At 42.6% G+C, this 22,244-nt stretch overlaps 1 long non-coding RNA gene across 2 annotated transcripts in view; it reads right to left on the minus strand.

The window, feature by feature from the left end:
- Positions 1-22,244, minus strand: part of LOC102162221 (uncharacterized) — a 173,655-nt gene that overhangs the window by 109,327 nt on the left and 42,084 nt on the right. For both annotated transcript variants that reach the window (XR_014816393.1, XR_014816395.1), the window contains exon 2: positions 20,855-21,020. This is a non-coding gene — a long non-coding RNA (uncharacterized LOC102162221). The remainder of the gene's footprint in view (positions 1-20,854; positions 21,021-22,244) is intronic.

Genomic DNA, 22,244 nt, shown 5'->3' on the forward strand with positions numbered 1-22,244 from the left:
TTTTAGTCCCTGACAACTTTTTATCTGCTTTCTGTCACTATAGTTTTGCCTTTTTAAAAAATTTCAAATAAACAAAATCATGAATTATTTATTGTCTTTTATCTCTGGCTTCATTCACTTAGCCTAATGCTTTGAGGTTCACTGATATTGTTGCATGTATGAGTAGTCTACTGTTGAGACGTATTCCACCATATAGATACATTAGATTTGTTTGTCCCTTCACCACTTGATAGAAACTTGTTTCATGGTTTTAGTATCATGAGTAAACTTGCTATGAATATTTGAGCACAAGTGTTTGTGTGGACATTTGTTTTTGTTTCTCCTGGGTAAATATTAAGGTGTAAGAATTCTCAATGGTATATGTTTATGAGAAAACACCAACCGTTTTCTAAAGTAATTATAGCATTTTGCATTTCAGGATGAGCTTTCCAGTTGTGCCATGTTCTCGCTGACACTTAGTATTGTCAAGATTTTTAATTTGCCATTCTAATGTGTACATAGTAGTATCTCATTTTGTTTTAATGCATTTCCATGGTGTCTCATGATTATGAACATCTTTTCATGTGCTTATTTGCCATTCTTATCTTTCTTTGATAGTGGATCTGTTCAAACATTTTGCTCATTTTTAAAAAATTAACTGGTTTGTATTCCCTTTTTTGAGTTGTACAAGATATATATTATATATATAAAATATATATACATAGTGCACAAGTCTTTCATCAGACATATTTTGAAAACATTTTCTGACTTAGAGTCTTTTAAAGAATGAAATTTTTAAAATGTTGATGAAGTTCTTTTCATGAAGAGATACTGGTCTATAGTTTTGATGTTTTGTCAAGTTTTGGTATCAGGATAATTCAACCTCATAATATGCGCTTTTGAAAATATTTCTGTAGAATTGTTATTATTTCTTTCTTAAGAGTTTGGTAGAATTATCCAAATCAGGACATTACCAATACTGTTAAATAAGCAGACCTTTCTTAGCTCATTTCTCTGCCTCCCTCTCAACCCTGAAATAACTGTCTTGATTTTTGCATTTATTATTGTTTTATACACACACACATATATTCTTGTTGTTTTACTTGCTATTTGATCTTAAAAAGGGTGTAAAAAAGATCAGTGGTTGCCAGAGGTTGAGGGAAGGGGAGAATGAATATATGGAGCACAGTATTTACAGGGCAGTGAAACTACCTGCATGATACTGCATGATGGAAACACGTCGTTATCCATTTGTCCAAACCCATAGAAGGTACAACATCAGGAATGAAGATCATTTAGCCTCATATTCCTGTTGAAAGTAATGACCTTGGAAAAGAAAAGGAGATATTGGAAGGGAACTGCTGGTGTCATAAACAAGTTGAAAAACAGGTTTTATTTTCCTGGACCATGGCTTACAACAACAGAGTGATGGACTCTTGGCAAGGGGAAGAACAGGAAGGGAGAGTTTGACAGGTAGTTCATAAACTGACCGAGACAGTTTTACATTAACATTTGATGAGGAAGGATAAAAAGATTCAGATAAAGATGACAACTCAGGTGTTAAGCAGAAAGGAAAAGAATGGTGAAGATTCCCAGATGATCTCAGGAGAAAAACAGAGAAAGATGTGGCAGCAAAATATACGATCTCAGATATGGGCTAAGCACAGATAATAAAAGTGAGTGTGATAATTCATATCAAAAGGAAATCAAGCTTTTAAAAAGGGGAATTTTTTTTAATGTGACTTCAGGCTATAATTTTATTCTCTATAATTTTTAGGGTGCATTGTTAGGGATGACCAGGGATAAGTCATCCATGGCCCAAAGAAGGAGAACCAAATGAAGGTAGAAAAATTGTAACATATCATATAACTATATACCCCTTTAGGGACATTTCTAAAGCCAAAGAGATATTTTTGGATGAGGTTAGAGAATAGACAAATGGATGATCCAACCGTGGAAGCATTTAAGGATATGGAGGACGTTTTGCAAGTACAGATTAGAAAACTAACATAATATGAGACTCGGTAGAATTAGAAAAGGAAATCTATGTGAACACCAGGAAGATTTATACTCCAAAAGCAAAGAATCTGCTAAATTCTTTCTTTCCTGAAGAAAGCAAAAGAAGTAACCTGAGGAAATGATGCTTCAGATGCAATCCTAATATACAAGGATGATGAAAATAACAATAGCTGACATTTACTGAACCCTGAATGTGTTTGGTCAAAGTAATAAAAGCCTTAAGTAATAATTACGAAAGTTAACTTTTTTTTTTGGCTGTAGCATGAGATTCCAAACCAGGGATTGAACCTGGGCTATAGCGGTAAAAGTGCGGAGTCCTAACTGCTAGACCATGAGCGAACTTCCCCATAAAAGTTGATGTTTACTGACTGCTCACTACGTGTTAAGTGTTACTTCTTTTAACCCTTTTGCAATCCTATGAAAATATCCCCATTTTAAAGATGAGGAAACTGAGGATTCAAGAGGTTAACAAGGAGTTCCCATTGTGGCTCACTGGGGTAAGAGCCCTACATAGTGTCAGTGATGATGTGGGTTTGATCCCTGTTCTCACTCAGTGGGTTAAGGCTGCCAATGCAGCTCAGATCCAGTGTTGCTGTGGCTGTGGCAAAGGCCTGTAGCTGTAGCTCTGATTACTGGAAAATTCCATACAGTGCAGGTGTGGCTGGAAGAAGAAGAAGAAGAAGAAAAAAAGAGGTCAAAAAGTGCAAGCTTACTTAGCTAGCAATATAGAACCTGAGAATACAACCTGGATCCACTTGACTCGGAAGTCCATGCTGTTAATCAGGCCTCATAAGATTGGTAAAAGGTAACCATGCCATTTTATTTTATTTTATTTTATTTTTAATAGGGAGGCGTGATTTCTTCTCTTTTCTTTTCTTTTTTTTTTTTTTTTTTTTTGTCTTTTGTCTTTTTGTTGTTGTTGCTATTTCTTGGGCCGCTCCCGCGGCATATGGAGATTCCCAGGCTAGGGGTTAAATCGGAGCTGTAGCCACCGGCCTATGCCAGAGCCACAGCAACGCCAGATCCGAGCCGCGTCTGCAACCTACACCACAGCTCACGGCAACGCTGGATCGTCAACCCACTGAGCAAGGGCAGGGACCAAACCCGCAACCTCAACCATGCCATTTTAAAGACTACATAGTTAAGAAAGGACTCTAGGAAGAATCAGCCACACACATTAAACCTTAGGAAAGTAGATATCACAAAATTAACAGAAAAGAGAGAATGATCTTGTGGCTAATGACTCCAGAAAGTAGGACATGTCAAGAGACTTGGAAAATTATTCAAAATAACATCTTTTTAAAATAGTCATAAGTGGAGTTCCCATCGTGGCGCAGTGGTTAACGAATCCAACTAGGAACCATGAGGTTGCAGGTTCAATCCCTGGCCTTGCTCAGTGGCTTCGGGATCCGGCATTGCCATGAGCTGTGGTGTAGGTCGAAGACGTGGATCGGATCTGGCGTTGCTGTGGCTCTGGCGTAGTCTAGTGGCTACAGCTCTGATTAGACCCCCTAGCCTGGGAACCTTCATATGCCACGGGAGAGGCCCTAGAAAAGGCAAAAATACAAAATAAATAAATAAAATAGTCATAAGGTATTCAACCTGCTGTACAGGTGTATATAAATGTGCCAAAAATAATACATGGAAATTAACAATTTGGCTGCCCAGAGTACTGAGAAGGGATAAAGGTGAGCACAAAAGATGCATCATAAGGCCCCCAAAGACCAGTGGCAGAAAAAGTCAAGATTTTGCAAGAAGATAACAAAGATTTTTGTTTCAGTTTGTGTTCAAAGCAGGAAGAACCAGAAAAAGGCTAAGCCAACTGCTTGAGGCAGAGGGTGTGATGTTATAAATGACTAAAACAAAACGTTGAAAACCAGCATGGGATCATTAAGAACAAGCCTCATCAAACGCTCATTTGCTTTTTTGATGGGATTACCAAACAGGTAATGTAACAAAGCTTGATCTGAGCAAAACATCTTACCAAAGCTCTTGTACTACTCTCATGGGCAAGATGGGGAAACTGAAGGTGGCTTCCTAGCCTATCGAGCCATGAAACCCAAAGAGCCTAAGCGGACTATGCTGGTCTGAAAGCCAGGTGTGCCTCAGTGTTCTGTCCTCTTAACACTTGAAGATGAAATTTGATCTGAGGAGGCACGTTATCCCATTCACAAGCAATCTGATGCCTGATTGGTTAAATAACAGACTCAAGTGGCAGAAATATCTGACAGGCTGAGGCTAGCAAGTTGGATGTATATTTATGTAAATAGCTCGGAAGTAGAATAGAATGTGAGAGGTTTGACTTTCAGTATCCCCTTGAAAAGAACCTGGGAATATCAATTCACAGAACCAGGAATGGACAAGAAGACAGCCTTCCATAAGCCTGCAGTTTTTGACTAGATTCATAAAAGTGTGGTGTTGAAATTAAAGAAGAAAGTATTTTCACTGCACCTCTAGTGCCCACTCCACATTTGGAAAAATGCCTTTTAATTTGAAGAACAAAATTAGAAAAGGATCTTTAAAAAATAAAAGGAATGGTTGATTGTGAAAGTCAAGATGGAATCAGAAACATTATATAAAAAGCAGCAAAAGAAATGGAAATCATTAGCTCTGAAAAAAAGTAGGAATTCTGATAAGAAAAGGACTGAGTTCCTTGGAGAGTCACTCCATCACATTGCCCTGGGTATAGGTTTTATCACCATCTTCAATCATCTTGCTTCTTTATTGGTTATTTCCCCTTCATATAACGTAAGGGTGACGAGAGTAGGGGCCTTGCCTGATGGTTCACTATTTTATCTGCAGCATCTAGAACAGTGCATGACTTATAATAGACACCAAGGGAGAGAAGGGGATTGTCTCTATATAAGTCAAAGAAGTCCTCCCTTGGGCCAGCTGTGTGGGGACAAACTGGTCTCTGGGTCCTACCTTTCAGCAGGGGATATAGGGAGGGGCAGGTCTTTAGACGAGATAAAACCTGGAGTTTCCTGGTGACTCAGCAAGTTAAAGATCTGGAGTTGTCATTGCCGTGGCTCTGGTTACACCTATGGTGCATGTTTGATCCCTGGCCTGGGAATTTCTGTATGCTGTGGATGCAGCCAAAAAAAGAAGAGCTAAAACCTCCCAAACATCTCACTATATGCAGAGGGACATGTAGCTTGAGCCCTGAAGATTTTTTTCTGACACTGCTGAGGCTTCAAGCATGCCTGGACAGGTCTGGACAAATAGTGGGACACAGGAGGTAGAAGTCAAACTTGCACAAAGAGGCTGCTGGGAAAAACAAACAACCTCAGGCCTCCTGTCCCCTGGGTGATTTTCAACCCGCCTGGGTAGGTCTGGTGGGTGATTTGATGGGGTAGTCAGTCCGAAGTTTACATACTGGTGAAGATGTGGAGAATCTTGATTCTTCCCATATTGCCAGTGGCAGTGGACATGGGTATAGCCACTCTAGAAAACCATTTGGCAATTTCTTGTAACACCAGACCTGCCACTACCCACTGCCTGGCGATTGCCCCTCTGAGCATTTGTCCCAGAGAAATGAAATTATATATTCACATAAAAATCTACAAAGCAGCAGTTTTATTCATAATAATCAAAAATTAGAAACAACCCAGACGTCCTTCAGTGGGGGACTGGCCAAATGAACTGTGGCACATCCCTACCGTGGAGTACTACTCAGCGATAAAAAGGAATGAACTATGAATAAACAATGAATCTTCAGATAAGACTGGTGCTGAGTGAGAAAAAGCCAGTTCCCAAAAGACACACACTGTATGATTCTATTTATATAATACTCTCAAAATGACAAAATTACAGAAACGGAGAACAGATTAGTGATTGCTAGGGATCAAAGGTGGTGGAAGGAGGTGGGGATGGCAGTGAAAGAGCCATAACAGGGATTCTGGTGGGGGTGGACATGGAAATGTTCCATGTCTGGGCATGTCAATGTCATTCCTGACTGCGACACTGCACTACGGTTTTGAAAGATGGGGAAACGGGGTAGGTGGGACACAGGAACTCTCCATGTTATTTATTACAACTGCAAATAAATCTACCATCATCTCAGAATAAAAACTTTAATTTAAAAATGTATTTATGCAGTTCCCATCTTGGTTCAGCAGGTAAAGAACCTGACTAGTATCCATGAGGATGTGGGTTCGATCCCCGGCCTTGCTCAGTGGCTTAAGGATCTGGTGTGGTCGTGAGCTGTGGTGTAGGTTGCAGATACCACCCGGATCTGGCATTGCTGGTAGCTACAGCTCCAATTCGACCCCTAGCCTGGGAACCTCCATGTGTAGCAGGCGTGGCCCTAAAAAAGAAAAGAAAAATTATTTATGGGAGTTCCCTGGAGGCCTAGCCATTAAGGATTTGGCATTGTCTCTGCTGTGGCTTGGGTTTGATTTCTGGCCTGGGAATTTCCACATTCCGGGGGACATGACCAAAAAAAAATTTTTTTAATAAAAAGTAAAAAAATAAAATGTTTATTTGCTAATTGGGGTGTGAGATGGTGGGGAGAGGTGGGGGAGAGGAGAGAACAATCCAGCTAGGCCTCCCAGGAAAGAATTTGTTCTAGAAAAGGAAGGACCTGGTGCTCTGACCTTCCAGAATGTAAGATCCAAGAGAGCAGGAATTGTATCCACTTGGTTGTCACTGGATCACTCATTCCTGCAACTACACAGCCTGACATATCAAAGGGCTTGTAACAAGTGTTCCCCTCTAACCAAATTAGAGCACTTCAGTATTGAAGAGAGACTGGCCAATCTCCCACATCTGCTTGAGTCTTCAGGTTCAAGCAACAAAGATTTAATCAAAAATGGGCTTCACTCCATTTGCAGAAAAACTGACATAGCTGCTAAGTTAACTTCTGTATCACGCTGCAGGCATAGCAATACCTTTTGGGGAGCCTCTGACAAAGCATAATCCCACAAAAAGGTAGCCACTGTCCCCTGCTCTGCCACAGACCACCACAGCCTGAGGACTTGAAGTAAGTACTAATGGAAACTGCCAGGCCCAGTGGAGTTGCAGGAAAGAGCACAGTTCCAGAGAGACCATGAAAGTGATGGATTGGGTCCTACTCAATGACTTTCACAGAGTCCAGTAGAACTGGGCAGTCACCAGCAGCGAGATTCTGTGAGTGACATTGTTCCTGAATGCACATGAGAAACCACTTAGGCACTCCCAGAACTTAGGGGCTCCCAGAGATAATCAGGGGGGATTTGGCTGAAGTCCCACACACACAGGTGAGAACCAGAATCAGGTAACTTGAACTACAGACTTTTTTAAAAAATCGGTATATCCTTGTATCATATTGGTCCTGCTTTACACAAGGGAGCTGGACTTGAGATCAAAAGACCCAGATTTAATTTCCTAAAGTGGCATAATAATGTCTGCTCTGCCTACCTAGAAGGCTGTTACTTTGAGAATTATGTGAAATGATATAAACATGAAAGCTTTCAAAATTGTCAGGCACAGTCCGCATTCAATTTTTGGTATCATCATTGTCATTATTTTGCTTTTTTCTTTTTAGGGCCACACCCAGAGCATATGGAAATTCCCAGGCTAGGGGTCAAATTGGAGCTGCAGCTGCCGGCCTATGCCACAGCCACAGCAACAAAGGATCCAAGCCGCCTCTGCAACCTACATACACCACAGCTCATGGCGACACAGATCTTTTAACGCACTAAGCAAAGCCAGGAATCGACCCCATGTTCTCATGGATATTAGTTGGGTTCTTTACCACTGAGCTGCAATGGGAACTCCCAAATTCTGGTATTATTATTTTAAGACTGCTTCATTATCTTCACTGTAACTTCCTATCATCTCATCTTCTAGAGGCGGGATAATTTCTTGGCCCCTTTTTTGTGCCCGCTATAAAATACAATGGTGTTTGGGTCCTGGGTGACTAGGGACTGTTGCAGGTGTGCATCTACGGTGGGTTTTGGCTTTGTCTCTTTGACATCATTTAGAAGTTTTCTTGAGACCAGAATCTCCTGCAATTCAGGGCTCTGCTGAGGAGCTGGTCATGGGTGTTGGTTAAATGTGGAGGGAGAGGAGCAAATTACCCAAGGACTAGGAATTAGAAAATGCGTTCCAGGGTTGGGCTTCTGATTGTCCAATGTATAAAATTTTGTGAGACCCATAACCTGGAAATTAAGGGAATAGTGGATCCTAGAAACGAGGGAGCCAAGAGCCAGGAATTCAGAATCCCTATTTCTGGCCCCACCCACTCAAGAGAACCCAGCTTCCACTCCTTCCAGCGCTGATGCTACAGGGTGGGATTGCATCTCCTGCCCCAGCATCCAATGTCCAGCTGTCCAGCCAGAAGAACAGAGCCAGCTCCTAAGTCATGCTTGAGGTAAGCAGGGGAGTGAGAATAAAAAAAAGGGGGGAGCAGCTCTGGGAAAGATTTAGTCCAGGGAACATTGAAAAATACACAAATTCAGAGTCATAGATTGACTCAGCCACTTACGAGCTATGTGATTCTGGCCTCAAGCTACTCTTTTGAAGCAGAGATAATACCTGCTCTGCGTATCTTGATCAATGGGAACTTTTTGGTTTGGTTTTTTTAAATTAAAAAAATTCTGTTGTAAATTTTGAAGCACACGAATGCAAAGATTTGTATTGTCCAGGGTCCCCTAGACCCCCCAGTAAAGTAAGGTCATCTATAACTGGGATAAACCATCCATTTAGAGATAGAAACTCTCACCTGTCCTTCAGCTGAAAAAAAAATCATGTTTTCAGATGAAGAGAACTTTCAGACACATATTGGAAACCCTAAGCTATTGCTTTTGCATATAAACTTCTAAATTAGAGTGAAGGAAAATTATTTCAACCCTTGAAGAGACAGATCATTTCATAGACATTAACAGAAGCACCACCAAGTAAAGGTAGATGGAAGAAGCTGAGAGTGGTGCAGTCCATGCGAAGCCAAGCATGTGAACCACGGCGACCAGAAGCAGGGCAGAAAATAACTGAGAATAGGATGGAAAGGATCCCAGCTCTCCAAGCAGCCTAGCTCATCATTCATTCATTCGCTCACTCATTCTCTGAGCATCTGTGGTGCACTGGATGCCAGGGGTACAGACCTGGAGGAGGCAAAATCTCTGACCTGGAGGCATTCCCAGCAAGGAGGTGTTGCTGCAGAAAAGTCTCGTGAGAACCAGGGAGAGAGCCACCCTGATGATGAATGCACACAGCTGCCCCAGGCTGGCCAAACCCTCTGCCCATGAGCTTCTCCAGCTACCGGCTGGAATGAGTCCACAAAGGAATGTGGATGTCCCAGGCCTGCGATGACTCACCTGGAAGCAAGGACAGATGCAAACATGCACATTACATGAGGAACAGGCCACTGGATTTTTGTGGCAGGGTCCCGCCACATATTAAGAAATCTAGAGGTCGTGACCCTTTGCCAAGGTGGAGAGCAGACGCCATCTTGGACTTCTAAGCCCCGGGCAGAATTAGGCATTTTCTCTTCTGGGCTCCCACAGCCCCAGGGCCCACAGTGCTTTTCAGCATTTCTTACTGCATGGTAGCCATCCTTGCTGCACAATGAGCTCCTCCAGAGAAGGAAGAGTAGGTGCACAGGTTAGGCACCTGGACTTTGGTGGCAGAAAGACCTAGCTTCACACCCTGATTGGGCCCCTTGATGACTGTGTGTGATTTTGCTGGAGGATGGAATTAGATAACAACTGTAAACATTTGAGTCTATAAAAATTACAACCAATATGTGGTAGCTGTTATTTTAATATTATTGAATATATACATATTACATATATTATGTACTACTATATACAAATAAAATATATTCATATACCATATGTAATAATACATTGACATTATAACATAATAACATATATTATTACATACAATAATATATTATTATTATACAATAATATTAATAACATATACAAATAATAAAAGTTGTATCCATCAGGATTCAGGACAGGAAACAGAAATCTGCTTTATTTATATTAACTAGGAGTTAATTTAATGATTGGGAACGAAGCTAATAAAGGAATAAGTTAGCAGAAGGGCTGAAGGAGCAGATTCTATATAGTCTGGGGCTCCAGAAACAGCCTCCAGAACATGGAAATGACCTAGCAGGGGAGGTACCACCTCTGGGGCACCTCGGGTGGTGGTTTGGAACCCTCAAACCTGGGCTCCCTCTGCTACAGCCCTTCCCTCTCAGTGCCCCAAAAGTTGGAACATGAGCACCATGGCCAAAAACCTTCACATTTCCACAACCTTGGTTGTCAGCAAAAATGCCTACAAGAGGTCAACTTAAATAAGCCTTGCAGGTGGGAATTAAGCAAAAAGACTCATTATTTGGGAATCAAAGATTTGCAATTTGGGCACACAGATTTGGACAGCAGCCCAAATAGTGTTCTACTAGGGCTTTTAAAGACAGAGAAGGCAGGTCTGCCTTACAAAGACTTAAGCTAGTCTTGGCTGAAGGGCTATCACTAGTGGGAGGTAAAAGCTCCTGGCCTCCAAGGTTTATGCTACAAACTGCAGGCCACACACACAAACACATGGAAGCATACATACCACACTCATCACACCATTCTCCTTACCATGCACAAGCACAGAGACACTCACCACACATATACACACACCACATAACCACACACACACAGACACAAATATACATATCACAAATATATACACACAAATATACACACCATGCCACACACATAAACATATACCACATATACACACATAGACACAACACACACACGGCACACACAGTCTCACACATTATATATGTACCACAAACATGCACAAAGCACACATATACTGCAAACATATACACATGCATGAATATACTCCACTTCTCGGTAAGGGTCTCACTATGGTTTAGCCACATGATAAGAGGTTTAGAACAACGGCTGTGGACTGGGAATGTGGGAAGTATGTCTACAAAACAGTATCAGAAATGAAAAAAGCAGAGAAAGTGATATATACACAAAGACGAAATCTGTTAAAATGTATGTATGATAATTATAGGGACAGGAAAACAAAGTAAGCAACGTGAATAATAGACGTTTAATAACCTTTGGATCATTTTCTGCAAAAGGTTTCAGTTGAGCAGTAAAATGTTTCCAGTGACTGCTCTTTAGCCCAACACAGTCGCTGTGTAGCCACTGACTTATTTCCATGGGGCAGGGTCTGCTTGGCCCCTAGCGCATTTCTTTCCATTTTTTTTTTTTTTTTTGTCTTTTGTCTTTTTGTTGTTGTTGTTGTTGTTGTTGTTGCTATTTCTTGGGCCGCTCCCGCGGCATATGGAGGTTCCCAGGCTAGGGGTCGAATCGGAGCTGTAGCCACCGGCCTACGCCAGAGCCACAGCAACGCGGGATCCGAGCCGTGTCTGCAACCTACACCACAGCTCACGGCAACGCCGGATCGTTAACCCACTGAGCAAGGGCAGGGACCGAACCCGCAACCTCATGGTTCCTAGTCGGATTCGTTAACCACTGTGCCACGACGGGAACTCTTTTTTTTTTTTTTTTTTTTTTTCCTTTCCATTCTGAATGCACCTGTTGTTAGGGGGACAGCCCCACGAGCCCCTGCAGTGTCTACTGATGACAGAGCTTGCCATCCACTCCATCTTGTTCTTCCAAGCTCCCTTTCTGCCCCACATTTCTGCCCCACATTCTTGCCTCCAAATACAAACAGGGAAGTTTAGGAATTTGGTGCTGACCCTATTGAGACACCAGCTTCCCACAGTCCCACTTTCTTCCAGAGCTACAGTTCATCTCTGTGTGCCTAGGGGGCGCTCAGGCCCAGGAGTTGAAAATGTCGGAAGTTCCCTTTAGTATTTCTAAGGCCCAGAAGGGAAGGGCTGGAAATCGAATTTAAGGGGTTACCAGTGAGAATGGTGGCTGGGGGTTGTCCAGGAGGAGAGGGTGGGCTAGTTGTAAATATATATCCAAGACTCACCATCTCATTGAAGTTCAAATCTAAAAAGGATCATACAGACCGGCAGGTATAATCCCTTCATTTCTCAGATACAGAAGAATGAGTGATATGTTTAGAGTTAAAACTAGTTAGAAGCAACTCTATACCAACAGATGTAGAATTCTTCTCTCACGGAGCAAATGATTATCATTTTTTTATCTTCCTGTTCTACAGTACTCTTTCACTGATTCAATGTATGGGCCAAAATTTTATTCTGGGTATGAGACTATTAGAGAAGCTAATCAATATATTTATATACCTTAAGACTATTTAGTAGAAGAATTAGAAAACAATTACACAATAGTCACAAATCAGTTGTTTGATGCAAACATGTCCTGCTTTAATATAGTTCAAAATACAAACATCCAAATTAAAAAATAAGGTGTGATTGCTTCGTTATAAAATATACCTAGTTTGTGGCTTTTTTTAAAGAGGAAGTTTCTTTTCTTTTTTTTTTTTTTTTTTTTTTTTTGGTCTTTTTAGGGCTGCACCTGCAGCATATGGAAGTTCCCAGGCTAGGGGCTGAATCGGAGCTGTAGCCTCTGGTCTACGTCTACACTACAGCTACAGCAACACTGGATTGGAGCCGCATCTGTGACCTACACCACAGCTCACAGCAACACCAGATCCTTAACTCACTGAGAAAGGCCAGGGATCGAACCTACGTCCTCATGGATGCTTGTCAGTTTTGTTAACCACTGAGCCATGACAGGAACTCCTTCTTTAAGAGGAAGTTTCTCCCACGCATTTCAACACTGAAGTTTTCAGGGAAAGGGGGGCATAACTCAAGGAAAATGAGGATGAATCTGTGTGGAGTTTTGGCATCCCATCCTGAAAATTCTCGTGTGTGTTTTTACTATGTTTACAAAACAGCAAGAAACAAGGACAGAGGGATTAGTGATGAGGACCAGAGGTCTAATCCCACACTGGCCATTAATCCCAAGACCTTCCATGTGTCTCTGAATTTTGTGAGCTCCAAGTTCCCCTACAAAATGACAGGCTGAGACCAGACATGCTCTCTGGGTCCTTCTTAGGTTGCAAAGCAGAGTGGGAGTGTGGACAGACAGAAGAGTCAGACCAACGGGAGCTGGTTCACCTCCATCTGTGACTCTGAGCCAGTCGCTTCTCCAGACTGCAGTTCTCTTTAGAGTATAAAATGCATGCTACCCACGATGCAGGATGTTTGTTAAATGAGGAAATACATACAGAGTGCTTAGACACTGCCTGCCACATCATTGTGGAAGTAATTTTATTTATCCCCACCTCTAACCTTGCCATTGTCAGTTAATAACCACATCAATTTTACAAAGAATTCACGGCATCTGCCTGCCTTAGGGTAACATCTTAGGGATTCAGTCCCAGAGTCCCTAAGTCCTTAAGGACTTGGCCTTGTGCTTCCACAAAATGCCTTTTGCTATCGATGTGGGAGGGGTGGAAGCCAGATGGATGGAGGGGGCCCCCACTCCCCTGCCACCATTGCAGCTTTTTGGAGCACACTTTTCTCCCGCTGTGGTTTGGCTTTATTTGTTTTGTCTTCTTTGAGTTTTGCTCACTTGCTCTTTAGAGATGACTTCATTTTTTTGAGATTCACTTTTTCACCTGACTCTTCCTTCACTCATGCTATTATTTCCTGATTAAGTCATTTCCCCAAACTCCCCTCTCTTTCATCTGGCTAATGCTCCAGGGCTCAGCTTTCCTCATGGAAATTTTTCTGAACCATCACTGCCCTGCTATTTGCTTTCATAGCACCCCGCGTGTCTCCTTCCTAACACTTACCACAATTATAGTCACATAATTTTGTCATATTAGTCTATCTCCCTTACCAGGCTGCAGCTCCCAGAAAGCAGCAATCTTTTCTATTTTATTCAGAGATCTGCCCCTCACAGTAGACTTACTGGTACATAGTAAAATTCCATGAATATGTGTTGAGTGAATGGGTGGCTAAATGAATGAAAAATGAATGAGTGAATGAATCCCTGAAGCCATCTGTCATGCCTGGCTCATTAGTAGCAGTTCTGTCCCTTTTCTCCTTCCATATTTAGTTTCATCTTCACTCTTGGCAGGATTTCTTCACAGCTTCTCTTACACTCTTAAAGAAGGAATTGATTTATTGCTGCCACAAAAGATTCAACCAAAAAGGCCCGATAGATCGATAGATCGTGATTTTAGGGAAACAATCCTGCTCATGCATCCACAGTTGGCATTCTAATCTACTTTGGGATATCCATGCGATTAGCAAGAGATGCTGAGGGGCTAAAGGATCTTATTGATGACAGAGCTCAGTTTGGATTCAATTTTGACAATTTTTTTCTGCCCCACAATTCACTACTAACAAGTCTAGGTTGGGTCTCCCTTTTGTTATGGGATTTTCTACTCTCATCAGGCTCCCAGGTCATCACATGAGCAGGTGAGCAGATAAGAGCTCCAGAAAAGGAAGGTGAGGGAAATCAATATTTTCCCCTGATGACAACAGCCCTTAGAGCCAAGAGAACACTTGAGTCTTAGAAAGTAACATCCAAGAGGGAACAGAGAGGGAAGGCCGAACAGTGCCTTCTCCTGAGCGCACCTCACATTACTCTTATTTTTCTCTTTATGTTTTTCTCCGTAATGGAATAGCAATGCACAGGAGTAGCTTTCCTCTCCCAGGGCGGTCTGACTGAAGATTGGGTTGAACAACCACAGGCAGCTATGGAGGAAACGTTTTCCACAAGAATTTTCTGGAGCCCTGCTGTGTTTGGTTCAGCCTTCAGGTTTCCTGACAATACAGCTTTGTTCTCCTTTCCCCCGGGTACCTGATTCAGGGCTAAGGTGATTGTGCTTCGCAGCAGAGGGGGCTCCTTCTCAAACTCCCAGAGGTGAATTGTCATTATGAGGGAAACAATAGGCCACCCCTTACTGTGGAGGTTATATATTCACGTGTGCCATGTTTAATTTCCCTGCTTCCATGAATAGTCTTCAAGATGAATAGCTTCAAGATGCCTGGGGCTTGTTTCTTTTTTTGTTTGTTTCTTTAAATAGCGTACAGGATCTCCCACTTCCGCCTACATAGTGCTCATTTTAGGGATTCAGACTTGTGTCCCAAAAAGGTGGGCAAGAGTCACTTGGAAGGAAGGGATTCAAGTGGCGGGAGTGGGACTGGGTATCTCAGACATCAGCTGACCCCCTTCCCCTTGGCCCCAGGGAAAGAGAAGCTACAAACTGAAGCTACAACAGCCAGCTTTCAAAGTTGGAGGAGATGTAAAAAGCAGGAGGGTGATGCCAGGGTAACAAAGGGTCATGAAAGTGGGAAGGAAGAGCATTCTGTTTGCTTCTGTGCTGACACTGTGGTGTTTCAGGCATACCCAGGTCTTCTGAGACTGCAACAGCGCCTTGGTCTGCACAGCTTTGGGGACACTGGGGTTGGCTTAGGGGTGGGGGTACAGCACCTGCACAGACATCAGTACTCTCATCGAGGGCACTGGCAGCTGTGGTGCTGAGGGGTCCTCAAGCAGCTCCTAGACATTGAATGTCTGTAACAGTACATGGGAAAAGCGGGAGTGTATGTCAGATGGGTGTGAGAGCACATGAGCACATGCAGAAGATCCCTGGGCATTCCCGGAAATAAGTCCGGGGAAAGAGGGGATGGAGGGAGGATCCAGTGAAATAGCAATTACTATTGTGAATATGGCCCTATTTGGTTTTGTTTGGGTTTTGTTTTTTTTATTAAAGTATAGATAATTTACAGTATTATATGAGCTTCAGGTGTACAACATAGTGATTCAACATTTTTGTAGATTATACTCCACTTAAAGTTATTATGAAATAGTGGCTATATTCCCTGTGCCGTACAAAACATCCATGTGTCTAATTTATTTTATATACAGTGGTTTGTGCCTCCTAATCCTCTATCCTTATCTTGTCATTCCCCCCTTCCCTCTCCCCACTAGTTTGTTCTCTGTATCTATGAGTGTATTTCTGTTTTGTTATATTCATTGGGTTATTTTTTAGATTCTACATATAAGTGATGACATAGAGTATTTGTCCATTTCTGTCTGACTTATTTCACTAAGCATAATACCCTCCAGAGGGTATTATAATATTAATAATAATATGATTATTAGAGACAGCTCTATCCATGTTGTTGCAAAGGGCAAAATTTCTTTCTTTTTTTATGGCTGAGTATATTCCATTGTATATATGTACCACTTCTTCTTTATCCATCTGTTGATGGACACTTAAGTCGCTTCCATATCTTGGCTATTGTAAATAATGCTGCTATAAACACTGGGTGTATGTATCTTTTCATTTTCTTCAGATATATATCCAGGAGTGAAATTGGTGGATCATATGATAGCTCTATTTTTAGTTTTTTGAGGAACCTCCATACTATTTTCATAGTGGCTGCACCAATTTACATTCCCACCAATAATATACAAAGGTCTCATTTTCTCTACATCCTTAACATTTTTGATTGTCTTTTCAACAACAATAGTCGTTCTGATAGGTGTGAGGCTGTATCTCTTTGTTGTCTTGACTTGTATTTCCCTGATGATTAGCAATGTTGAGCACCCTTTCATGTACCTTTTGGCCATCTGTATATCTTCTTTGGAAAAAAGTTTTTGCTCCTCTTTGGACCCATTGTTGGGTGTAGCATGGGAAAAGTACAGATTATAATTGTATTATAAATGTGAGTACTGGGAAGGATCTTAGAGATTATCTAGCCTAAAATTTCTCATGATATCATAAATGGCAAGATTTCAACTTTTTAGGGCTGAGTAGTATTCTGTTGTATATATACATGGAGGATCTTGAGGTATGTATGAGTTTACTAATACGCAGAGTATAAAAAACAAAAAAAAAACACAGAAAGTAAATTAATAAATCAAACAAAACAAACAAGTATATACAGAGTAGTGGCTACCAGAGGAAAGTGGTGGAGGGGAGGGCAAAATGAAGAAGGGGGATCAACTGTGAGGTGATGGATGGAAGCTAGATTTTTGGCGGTGAACATGCTGTAGGGTATATAGAAGTAGAGATATAATGTTGTACACGTGAAACATGTAATGTTAAAAACCAATATTACATCAGTAAAATAAAAAAAGTGGAAGAAGGGGGGCAAAGTGAGGAATCTCGTGGTGACAGAAATGTTCTGTGCCTTCACTGTATCTATGTCAAGTTCCTGGTTGTAATATTTTACTGTAGTTTTATAAGGCATGACCATCAGGGGAAATGGGGTGAAGAATACATGGGACTTCTCTGTATCATTTCTTGCAACTGCATGTGAATCTACAATTATCCCAAAATTTAAAATTTAACTTACACACACACACACACAAAATGTCCTCATGACCCAGGTGATGAAAATGAGGCCCAGAGAGGTTAAGCTACTTGGCCTTATTTCACAGCCTGTTAACAGCACAGCCAGGGTCAGACCTTGTTCTCCCCAGTCCTAGCCCAGCACATTTGGTGGAATCATGACATTCCATAAATGTGTGCAGGGCACCGAGGACTTCTGCTCTCTATGGGAAGGAAGTGTGTCTTTGGTGTCCATTACTTTGAGGAAAATCCAGGGTGCTCTAAGTCAAATGGAATTTATGGCTAAGGATTCTATGAAGGAGGATAAGTTTTGGAAGACCTGATAGGTGGAGCTCTGCTAACACTTATCCAAAAAGGTACTGCCTCAACTGTGTCTCGGTAAAGTCAGAAAGGAAGAGGAGTAGCCTCATTGAAACAGAACATTCATTGGATCTCATGGTGTTCAGTCTGCTCACTTAACTACATTCATCTTCGAGGACAGATGCTTATTCTATTCAACAGTAAATCAACCCACTAGGGCAATTAGACACACTTTTTTTTTGTATCAGTGAGTTTCCTTTTTAAATCAAAATTCTCTCTTCTGCTGTTTCATGTCATTTACTCTGGATTTTTCCTGAGCAACTCTGAAGCTTGAAATCTGGTCATCCCTCAAGTCTACCTGAGGTGAAACAGCCAAACTCCTTTATCCATTGGCCCTTAAGAATCTGGGACCAAGTTAGTCTCTTGTTATGGAATGTTCCAGAAGCTGAGGAGAAGACCAGATTTCCACACCTCATAGCATTCATCCTCAGTGATTCACCTTTGCTACAGTATTAATAGAGCCTGCTAAATTTAGTGCACCCTGAAGCACTCGAGAGATATATTCTGACTTAGCAAAGGTGCATGTTCCTCTACACAAAATCTTAAACTCAATTTTTAAAATGCTTACAAATTTTTAACTTAAAAAATACAATATGTTAAAAAAAAATACACACAATAAAAGTCCAACTCTTTCCTAGGTCCAAGGTGAATTTAGATGTGGAATGAACACAGGGCCATCTGAGCCCATTTAAGGGTCACGCAGATGCCCCCATCTCTCTGCATCTCACAGCATCCTCGTGAATGGGCCCAAATGTCCTGGATACAATTTATTTCCCCTTGTTTCCCTCTCACTCCCTGACCTCATCGATGTAGCCTATATCCCCTCACCTCCATTTTCAGTTTGCCTTCACAAAGAAGTGTCCATGATAGAATGGGAGCTTGTTTTTTTTGACTTATTTCTAGTGATTACCTCCGTCGCGGCCACACACAAAGAGTACATCTTCAAAGCCACAGCAGTCTGCTGCAGGAGGCCATATTGACTGTGTGGGAGACAGACTCTTTGGAGCCATCAGTTCACTGTGCAGTGAGGCAGGGGTTTGGTGGGGAGGAATAAATCTTCAGCAGGTTTTGGGTCGAGCTCCATCCCCCGCCCATCGCAGCCAAGACGGTCTGGGAGCTACTCATACACAAAACATTCTCTTGGGCCTGTCTATTTACATTAGACTCCTGCCTAATCTCCCTAGAAAAGGAGTCAATCTGAAGAATGTCTACTTTTTACCCCATAACTCTGATGAGAAAGTTTGCTCCAAAAGACATGCCAGACAATAATGCCCAAACACACAGGGTAAGAGAAAGCAGAAGATGAAACTGGAGTTGCAAAAGTCTCCCAGAGATTGAAAAAAAGAAACATCTGATAAAGGCATCATCGAAGGATTAAGGGTCAAGTGTTGTGATGAAGGTAGGTGGGTATTATCTACTCCAGGGTCCGACAGCAGCTTATGAGAGTTCTCACAAGTACCCCACGTCTTTCTAGAGAGAGGGACTGTTGGCAGCAGAGCACAGTTATGTCACTGATCAAGTTCCACAAGGCTGGGATGACCCATGGCTATTCAACGCTCCAGGCTAATCCAAGGAGAGAGCTCATGGCTTGGGAGAAGGACAGATTTATGCATGTTTTACCTCTGACCCCCTGCCCTGATCCTGAAGAATGAGATCTTGTCCTGTACACAATTTATTTATTTATTTAGGTCCAAGGTACATCAACCAGTAGCAGGCAGATGGAATGGCTCTCTGGAGGGAAAAGGTCCCCAACTGTCAGAGAAAGAAGTTTTCAACTGCCAGAATGAGGAATCCAAAATATGTGGAAGAAGCCCTGGGACAAGGATAATGATATCTTTTTTCCTTCCTATTTGGGGGGAGAAAAGTGAACCTCTTTGGAAGTTTAACAATTCAGATCTATCATCAATTGCATAGATTTAACACTTTCCATCCAAATGTGGAGCAGTCTAGGAACAACATCACCCCTGCTCCAAGCAGGTCAGGGGCCTTATCAGCAGGGCCAGTGGGCAAGCCAGGTGATGACCTTCACCTGAGCACAATGCTGGGACCTCAGTCCTGGTCCCCTGACTGGCAGGCCCTGTTCCAGGCTGTGATCCACCCAGTGGCTGACAATACCCAGCTCTGCTCTCTACACTTTCAGTCTTGGGAGGAGTTCCCCTTTAGACAAGAGAAGTAGCAAAGGGGGTTTTAGAATCCTAGGTTGGTGATGGTTGGTCAAGGACCCATCTCTGGTCTCTGGTCATATTTGGACCTGCTTGTCAGTCTTCAAATTAGGTGGACCTGCCAACTTGCTTGAAGAAGTCATCCACTGAGTTCATTAGATACTGTCTCTAAAGTAGCTGCTGTGTCTGGCTCAGTGAGTTTGATGTACATAAGACAGAGGCAAACATCCTAGAATTTCTAGCTCTCAAGGTGTGCACCAGAGGCTGAGATATGGCCATAAGCAGAAGACAGGGTGCGGTAGCTGGGCATGTGCCTGGGTGGATTTAGATGGGTCAGAGCATTTGGCCTGGGGCCAGTCTTTCTGTTCCAGCTTTAAAGCGGCACTTTCAGCAAACCCTGGCAATGAAGCCCTGCCATTTCTAAGAATGGACCTTCCCGTATCAGGAAACAACACTTGCCAAAGATGTGGCAGAGAAAGCCCCATTCTTTCTTTGCTTTCTCTTTCTCTGTGTATCTTGTTTCCTCTCTCTCGCTTTCTTTTTCTCTGTCTTTCCCTTTCTCTTAATAAAAGTGATGAAAGCTTTGGGAATCTGAGGCTTGGGGACAGTATCTTCATCTCAGAGCTCACATTTGTATGTGATCAGTTAACTAAATTGTCCAGAAAAGTGCAAGAGCAGTCAGAGGGCCCCATCCTGACTCACAGAATTCAGCTCTGATCCACCACCCAGACTGCTCGCCCTTGCCCTGAAAGCAGCCACCTTGTTGACTCATGAAAATAGACCACCAAGACTCCCCTCTCACGTGACCACCCCAGGACTCCAGGGTCTCAGTGTGAGCCAGCACATTATAAGGCTTGCAGAGAAAGCCTTGCCTTAGGCCTTTCACTGCTGGTTCTAACTGCTGGGTGCTTAGACCCATTAGAATCCAAAGCATCTCAACACATAGCACCATAGCCACAGGCTGTGGCTGGAGTCTAACAGTTGCACCCTGCGGTTGTTTTGCCAGTTATGGGTGAACCTCAGACAGCTGAGAATTAGGACTCTGTTTCAGTTACATCCCCAGTAACTTGGATGCCTCTCCTTACCTCATGAATCGGCAGAAGCAGACGGGCAAGTGTTCAAGAACACACGGTCTCATGAGATTTCCTGTACTTCCTGCTGCTGCTGCCCCATGTCCCCCAGAAAGCCTTCCTCACGATAGGTCAGCACTTCTGCTGCCAGTTGTGGCAGAGGCCAGCTGTAAGGAGGAGGCTGAAAGGCAAAATAAGGAAGAAGACATATGCCTTCTACACTTTTTCAGGGCTAAGTGGGAAGGAGAAAGAGGTGATGACTTGAAACATTTGCATGCAAGCTCACATAAAGTTTGCAAAGAGGACACACAGTGGGTTGGAGGTGGCCCAAGCCAATGTAGAATCAGCCGCACAGGCATCAGCTCTCTCCAGCAGACATGTACGTGAGAGAGTACTGCAAGACGTACCCAAGCTCTTTCCCTGCTTTCGCCCAGCTCCTCCTTCATGAAGTCCGTGTACAGTTCACTGAGGATGACTGTCTGATATTCAAGAAGGAATCACCAAGTTAAGGGCAATAGGGAACAGTGACCAGATTGTGGTCACCACAGGCAGAAGGCCCAGGTTGCCTTGGAAGGATAGATGCTTATCATGTCAACAGTATATCCCAAGGCCCAGAAGAGTGCCTGGCACCCCACCCGCACTCAGTAAGTCTTTATGGATAAGTGGATGGAGGCAATTTTGGCTCAGGTTAGCAATAGCTCTAGAGAAAGATAGTTATGTTAAAGCAAAACAGATATGCTCCTTTACTGCCTGTAGAATGACCTCTGGCCTTTGTCTGTCCACTCTCCTAGACAGATCCTATAAGTGACTCTCTCCTGCCCCTCCCCTAGTCACACACCTACTCTAAATGTTTCCTTTTTTTTTTTTTTTTTTTTGTTAGGATAATAGTTTGTCATGGAAGAACAGGATAGGTACAACAACATGAGGTCTCTGACCAGTGTATCGTCTCCAAACCTCAAGTCTGATTCAGCCAAGAGCTAGAGATGGCCAAGGGACTGTGGTCAGTCTGGGGTGACTCTACCACACCCGGAATCACCCCTTAGCCAAGGGTTTATGAAGACCACAACGCTCCATGATGTCCACAGCAACTCCAGATAACTTATGAGGGAAATTCCTGACATTTCCATTTATTTCTGACACTTCACTCCAGAGAGTTTACATACATCTCCTCCAAGCTCTAAGACCGGACTGTGGCCTCTTAGGTGTCTGGGACCTGGAGTGCATTCTCCATTTTGATCTGGACCCTCTTATACCTCTTGAGGTGGCCTCAGGTATGAGTTCTTGGTGGCAACCCTCCCTCTCTTCTCCTTTCCTCCCTAGAGAGGTGGCTCATGAACTACTGCAGAATAGTTAAGAACATCCTCCAAGTTCTATCAATATTTATTGAGAATTTTTGCAGTGCAAG

The sequence above is a fragment of the Sus scrofa genome, chromosome 9 (genome assembly GCF_054392235.1).
Source record: "Sus scrofa isolate SSC_HxYL_T2T_F1_AM1 chromosome 9, Sscrofa_HxYL_maternal_Yorkshire_Landrace_v2.0, whole genome shotgun sequence".
NCBI classification, from domain to species: domain Eukaryota; kingdom Metazoa; phylum Chordata; class Mammalia; order Artiodactyla; family Suidae; genus Sus; species Sus scrofa.